Source organism: Lontra canadensis, unplaced genomic scaffold, assembly GCF_010015895.1.
Source record: "Lontra canadensis isolate GAN:19392208 unplaced genomic scaffold, GSC_riverotter_1.0 scaffold6, whole genome shotgun sequence".
Classification (NCBI taxonomy): Eukaryota; Metazoa; Chordata; class Mammalia; order Carnivora; family Mustelidae; genus Lontra; species Lontra canadensis.
Window position 1 is genome coordinate 27,081,392 of NW_022631000.1, and position 6,151 is coordinate 27,087,542.

At 37.4% G+C, this 6,151-nt stretch overlaps 1 long non-coding RNA gene across 1 annotated transcript; it reads left to right on the forward strand.

Moving 5' to 3' along the window:
* Positions 1 to 534: 534 nt before the first annotated feature.
* LOC116864819 lies at positions 535 to 5,351 on the forward strand. Its single transcript, XR_004382089.1, has 4 exons — positions 535 to 657; positions 2,874 to 2,961; positions 4,110 to 4,243; positions 5,323 to 5,351. It is a non-coding gene; the product is annotated as an uncharacterized LOC116864819 (long non-coding RNA).
* Positions 5,352 to 6,151: the final 800 nt, after the last annotated feature.

The window sequence follows — 6,151 nt, forward strand, 5'->3', positions numbered from 1 at the left end:
GGATGCCAGAAATGAAAACTCTGTTTTGTTTTGTTTTTTTCATCCACCCAATCAGAGAAGATACTTTTTTTTTTTTCCAAATTGTAGTTCTATCGATAAAGTAGAGATCTGATCTAGTTTAAAAATCTGTGTCATCTTGCTGAGTGGATGCAATGACAACAGCCACGAGAAGTTTCCAGCCAGACAAAAGGACACCTAAAAATTCTTTGGGGATCAATTCCTTCCCTTCCATAGCCAAGTAGCACACGTCTGTCTACCACAAATCTACAGACAAATAGACTTGTTCCTGTTCACTTGTCCTTGCAATGAAGCATCTGCTGGCTGGTTTCTGTGTTTGTCTGTTTGATGGGTTGGGTTTTTTGCTGTTGTTAGATTTTTGCCCAAATGCTCCAATTCAAAACATCATCCTATCGCCTTTTTTTAGTCGCTAATTCCTCTTGTCCCTGTGGCTACATCTCTAGGATCTCATTAACAAACTAGTTCTGTGTGCCCTTAACACTGAGGGCCCTCGTCTGCAGCGGGAGGCAGCTCTCTGCTCAGCCTGCAGTGCCGAGTGACACAGCCAGGAGACATAGTCACCGAGCACTAACTTCTATTAAATGCAAGCAGACTGTGAGAACCCTATTGGAACCGCGTCAGGACGTGAGAGAAGCAAAGGTAATTCTTCCGTTTCTACATCCAATTTTTTTTTTTTGCAAGAATCAAGTATTTCCATCCAGAAGAGACAAGTGTGCAAAAGGGGAGGGGGTCTGTTCAGTGTCAAAACTGATAAGCAAGGAAGTAAATTGATCGATCAGCTAGGAAATCAGTTGCAAACACAGGAAGAGAAGAGCCTCTGATAGCTGGGGTTTGTTTAAATGAAGGTCTCATGCCAGATGAATGCAGTGGTTTAGAATCTAGGGAGAAGGGGAGTGTGCTAGTGAGGGTTTTCTTCCTGAGAAGTAAACTGCAGGCTAATATCTGGTCATGAGAGTTTTTGTCTTTCTAAATTCTCTAAGCTGGAGAGGACTTTAGAGATCAGCCAGTTTGTCATCAATGATCACATCTAATACTTTTCTTTTTTCAAAGGGGTAGCTGCAAAGTTTTGGACAAGGCCTCTGCAGGCAACTGGAAGCAGAGTGTACCCAGGTGGTGGGTCTCGTCTGTGGCAATATATTTTTCTGTCTGTCCAATTGAATATGGTTGTAAAGGGAATAAAACCCATGTAATCTCCAGCAGTGACAATTTAATCAGTTGTAGAAGGGGAAGAAGCAGAGTCCCCTCATTTTCATATTTGCATATTTGATTTTTGCGTTGGGGAATAGAGGTTAATGTTTCTCTATTACTTCCCATGCAATTTTAATATTTAACTCTTCTATGCGGAAATTTTTGCTGTGATAGAAAATAATGAGTCAGATGGGTCTAAGAGGAAAGTTCCATGTCAGCAATAAAGGGCTCGGTGCAGCATGCTTTTGTCACATTTTTTCCCCTACACAGAATCTATATGCCAAACGTGGCTTGCATGCTCCCAGTCTCAGCACGTGATGCATACGCTATTGCCATTCAGACATCCACCCTGAAAATGAAAGCAACTGTTTGGAGAACAATACAAAATGATGAGGACTCTATCATAATATGCTCCCCCTTTGGGTTAATATTTCCTAAACTCTTAAAACTTGCATCTATTTCTGAGGAAGTAGGGTTTCTAAAATACCTGATATACAGAGGGGTCATTTTATGAGGTTAGAGAAGAGCAATAAAATATAGTTAAATTAATAAAATTTCATTGTTTTATATAATTAACAGAATATTATCACCCATGATAACAGATTATGGGACAGATTTTAAGAGAAATAAGATGGAAGTAATTTGAAATCATCATCAATTACCCTTGTGTGACTCCCATGAGTATATTAAAAATCTATTCAAAATGGCGCTGGATTTGAATTACTAGAACATGGAAAGCTGTTCTTTTATGCATCAATGCATGTTAGCGTGCATTTTTGTGTAAGCCCCCAAAACATGTTGGGTAATTTAAAAGAAGGGGGGTAGTATTCTACTTGCTTAACGATTTAGAATTTCTTTATAAAAAGTGGACTCTGAAGCCAACATTTCACTGGAGAGGGAAGGAATAATTATATGGGTTCTATTTAATTTTACAAAAAGAGAAAAAAGCACGAAGCAAAAGTTTTGAAATGTTATATGCATTAAAGTTTATCTAGAGATTTATTCACATATATGTGCACATGTATGTGTGTATATATCCCTACATGTACATGTATTTGATTATCAACAATTGGGCCACATTTACAGGTGTGTTGATAATTACTGGTAATTGAATCGTTGATAATCAAATTCTATGAGAGGGAACTAAATTTGGAATTCTGAAAAGATAAGCCTTACCATTTTATTAAAAAGTAGAAGTAGATTCTCTAATTTACATACATGAAAAGTGCACCCGTGGAGTATACAGATATGTATAATCATGAGATGACAGGTATGAGATGCTCTGGGGGTGCGCACAGCTTCACATTAAATTCAAACACAGAATATGTCAGGTTTTAAATATGTTCTTTTTTATCTAAATCTGCATTCTGATGATCACCCTTTCAAAGACGTTGCAAATATATAAATATGTGATCCAATGATTACATATTCAAATTAACCCGGTTTCTTTGAATAGTCTAATGATTGAACGATCCCCCAAACACTGCAACTCCTTTGGGAAATAAGCTCTTGCCTCAGCACATATTCTCGAGGCCTGGAGAGTACTAGGTCTGCCAAGGAGTGCCTTGAAGCATGGAAACCCTGCTCTACCTAAACACGAGTCCTAGGCTTTAATCACAATGGCTAGGTTCACACTAAAGCAATTAACCATATGATTGCTTTCACAGGAGCCCAACCTCATCAGTATCTTTCCTTCGGGCAAAGTGACAAGGCTGGATATAGTCAATGACTCAAGTGAATTTGATTGCGTAAGAGGTACAAGTCTCTGAATACACTGTTCCCAAATGCAGAGTAGAAATATTCATCTCATTCTGCTTTTTGAAGTTGCCATTTCACAATCAACACTTTAAATGATTATGGTAAAATAATTGTTCCATTAAAGGATTAAGAGTTGACGAGTATAATCAGAAAGGTTAAGACCAAGTAATAATAATCTCTTTTATAGTTTGTTGTTCCGTGTGTGTGTGTGTGTGTGTGTGTGTGTGTGTGTGTGTGTGTGTTTGGTTTTGGTTTTGGTTTTGGTTTGGTTTATTTGTTTTGTTCTTTTTTTGGCTGGGGGTTGAGGGTGAGCCATGATAACTCGCAAAACCTTAAATAATAAACTTGACTTTGGAAGTCTGAAAGAGATAAAGATGCCTAAGGAATGTAGTTTGTAATTGAACAGGTAGCTTTAGATAAGGTTAGAAATGTGTGTGTGCATATGTATGTGTACATGTACATACAGAAACATATGTGTATGTACTTGTGTATTTTTTAGGCTTATTTAATCTTGTGACTTACTAGTCATTTCTGAATTTGGTGATACATCAAATGTGAATTTGAAACTTTCTAGTACCCTTTTCTTGGTATCCTAGTGGGAAATTTCTGCTGGCATAACAGGATTTTTGTTTCCTATCTCTTAAAATGATTTTTCCAAAAGTGAGCTACTAGAGGATTTTCAAGTTTTCCTAGCTTAAAAGCCAAGTATGAATACAAGATCTGAACAACAGAGGGTTTGTCATTCATTTCTCAGCATGTTTTTAGATCATCTTAAATATTCCTCAAATGCAATTAAAATGCATTACACAACTAGGATTCCCTGTATTCTATTCTGGAATGCCAAGGTACTTATTTCTTATTTCATGTTGAAATCATGAGATCAATTCCCCCAAAGATTTTCTCAATTTGGAATCCAACGGATGATTTTATCACCTTCAGTGAAAGAGAGTCTGCATATGGAATTTTAGGCCTGATGATGTTGGGAGCCTCTTAAGTTAAAGTACTTATACAAGTAAAATGGAGATTTTTTTTTTTTTTTAAAGCATAAGGATGATTCGTCTTGAATCAGAGAAGACTTTATAAAAGTTGCTAAATCTTATTTTTAAACACCATAATGCATTGTTTTCTCATGACCACCTATTTAGATGAATGATCAGTTTATCCAGTGACTCACCAAGGTGTGTCCCAACCAAAGTCCACAATTATTTTGGCTCCTCACATTCAAAGCGGAATGTTCTGAGAATCTGGATGATCTCTCGCTGAGTGTCTGGGCCACAACGTAAAACACCTGAGGATCTGAGGGGAAAATGCTGAGGGGACCCAATTCTCTCACTGTCCCTGGGAGAACAAACCTCATGGAGATCAGAATATAATTGTCCTTGTAATCCACAGAGCCCATTCATCTATTTCGTTTCCCCTTTTTCTATCCTCAAAAAAAAAAAAAAAAAAAAAGAGTAAACATATGTAAATAAATCTAAGGAAAATAGTCATGAAAAACTTAGCAATATGGAGTATACTTGCAGCCTGTGGGAAGACTGATTAAAAGATAAATGTGCCCGCACCCTCCTCCCACTTGCTGACAGTTGCATGCTTCCAAAAAGGCTGAGTCTCCCCAGCCCAGTGCATACGCCTCACTCTCCTCCTTCAGCTATTCTTGGCTGTGGATTCCCCTGTGCTCTTTGTGCACTTTAAGTTTAATTTTGCATTTAAAAACTCAATTGGCTCATCTGTTAAGCATTAAGCAGCTCCCTTTTGAGCCACAGGGGGAGCCCTGGGAAAACCCACAGCTGCTGGAACATGGAAAATGGGTTTAAAAAAACAAAACCATTTTGAAACTTTAAAGCATTTTAGCAGCCGTGGATTTCCCAATCCTTACCCCCCAAATGGTTCATCTGTTTAACTTTTATCTGGTATTGGAAAACACAAACCAGAGCATTAAATAGCCCTCAGATGACTTTTTGTTTAACACAGAATGAAAGTAAAAGCTAAGCAAGCCATGTACGAGGATCTTCTGGAGCTCTATGGCCTCCAATACCTGCAAGGATATTCAACCCCCGGTTACAGGAGCGATTTTGAAATCCAGCCCTGCCCGCTAGAACCACAACCTTTCTTCCCCTCCCTTTTACAGCCCCGCCCTCCTTCAAAGAAAGTGGGGGAGGGGAGAGCCAGCTAATCTAATTCCCAACTGGAAAAGTTAATAGGCTGGGGATATTAATGAAAAGCTCAAGCAAGATTTTAAGTTTCATAATGATTTGTCATTGACTAAAAATTCATGTTTAATTACAGTTGGATGAGCTCTGGATAAACCTAGATTCTTCTTTTTTTCATCTCTCCCGTATTCCCCTAATTTACCTGAAGTCTCCCAGTGGTAGGGCCCTAAGTCCCACGGTTAGATACCAGTTCCTTCGAATGATTGACCCTCCTAGCAAAATGAAAATATTCTTTGGAAGAGTGACAACTGCAAGCCCGTTATTTACTAATAATACCTAACAGAAGAACACTCACAAGGAAGTTGGAAAGATGAAAGAAATTATTCACCTAACTTCTTTGCATGTTTTTTGCCCTGATGAAAATCACTGACTTCTCATAAAGAATCTGCTTGTTTTGTTTTTTAACCTACAGAAACTATGATATCCCAAATCAGATGAATAAATGAGGTTCAGAATATAATGCATCCCAAATCATTCCTTTGAATAGTTGATGTCAGATTCAGGAGTAAAATTATATAATTACTGATTCCTAGTCCAATTTTGGTCTTAGGATTTCTTCTTTGAGATGTCGTTGTTGTTTGGGGTGGGATGAAATTTAAAGAGAGCTTATGAGGAACACACTCATGGAACATTTTTTCATTGTGTACTTTTAAATAAATATTGTATTTTTCAAAGTCCTCAATTTCAAATTTATTTCATACTATTTTCTTCTCCCCCCTTCTCTCTCTCTGTCCAGTATGTCCATGAATATTTTTTATGTATTAATAGGGCACTGTAGTAAGGAGTTGAATATATTCTATAAATGATCCAAACTTTATGATGCTCTGTGACAGGATTCTAAGTAAATTTGAAAGGTTGTGTATTTAAAAAAAATAGTAAAATAAACTTGCGGTGGAAAAGTAGTTACATAAAATATTAAGCCAGGCACATATACTGACAAATTCTGAAATTAAGAAGAAAGAATTTATAGCCTCTTC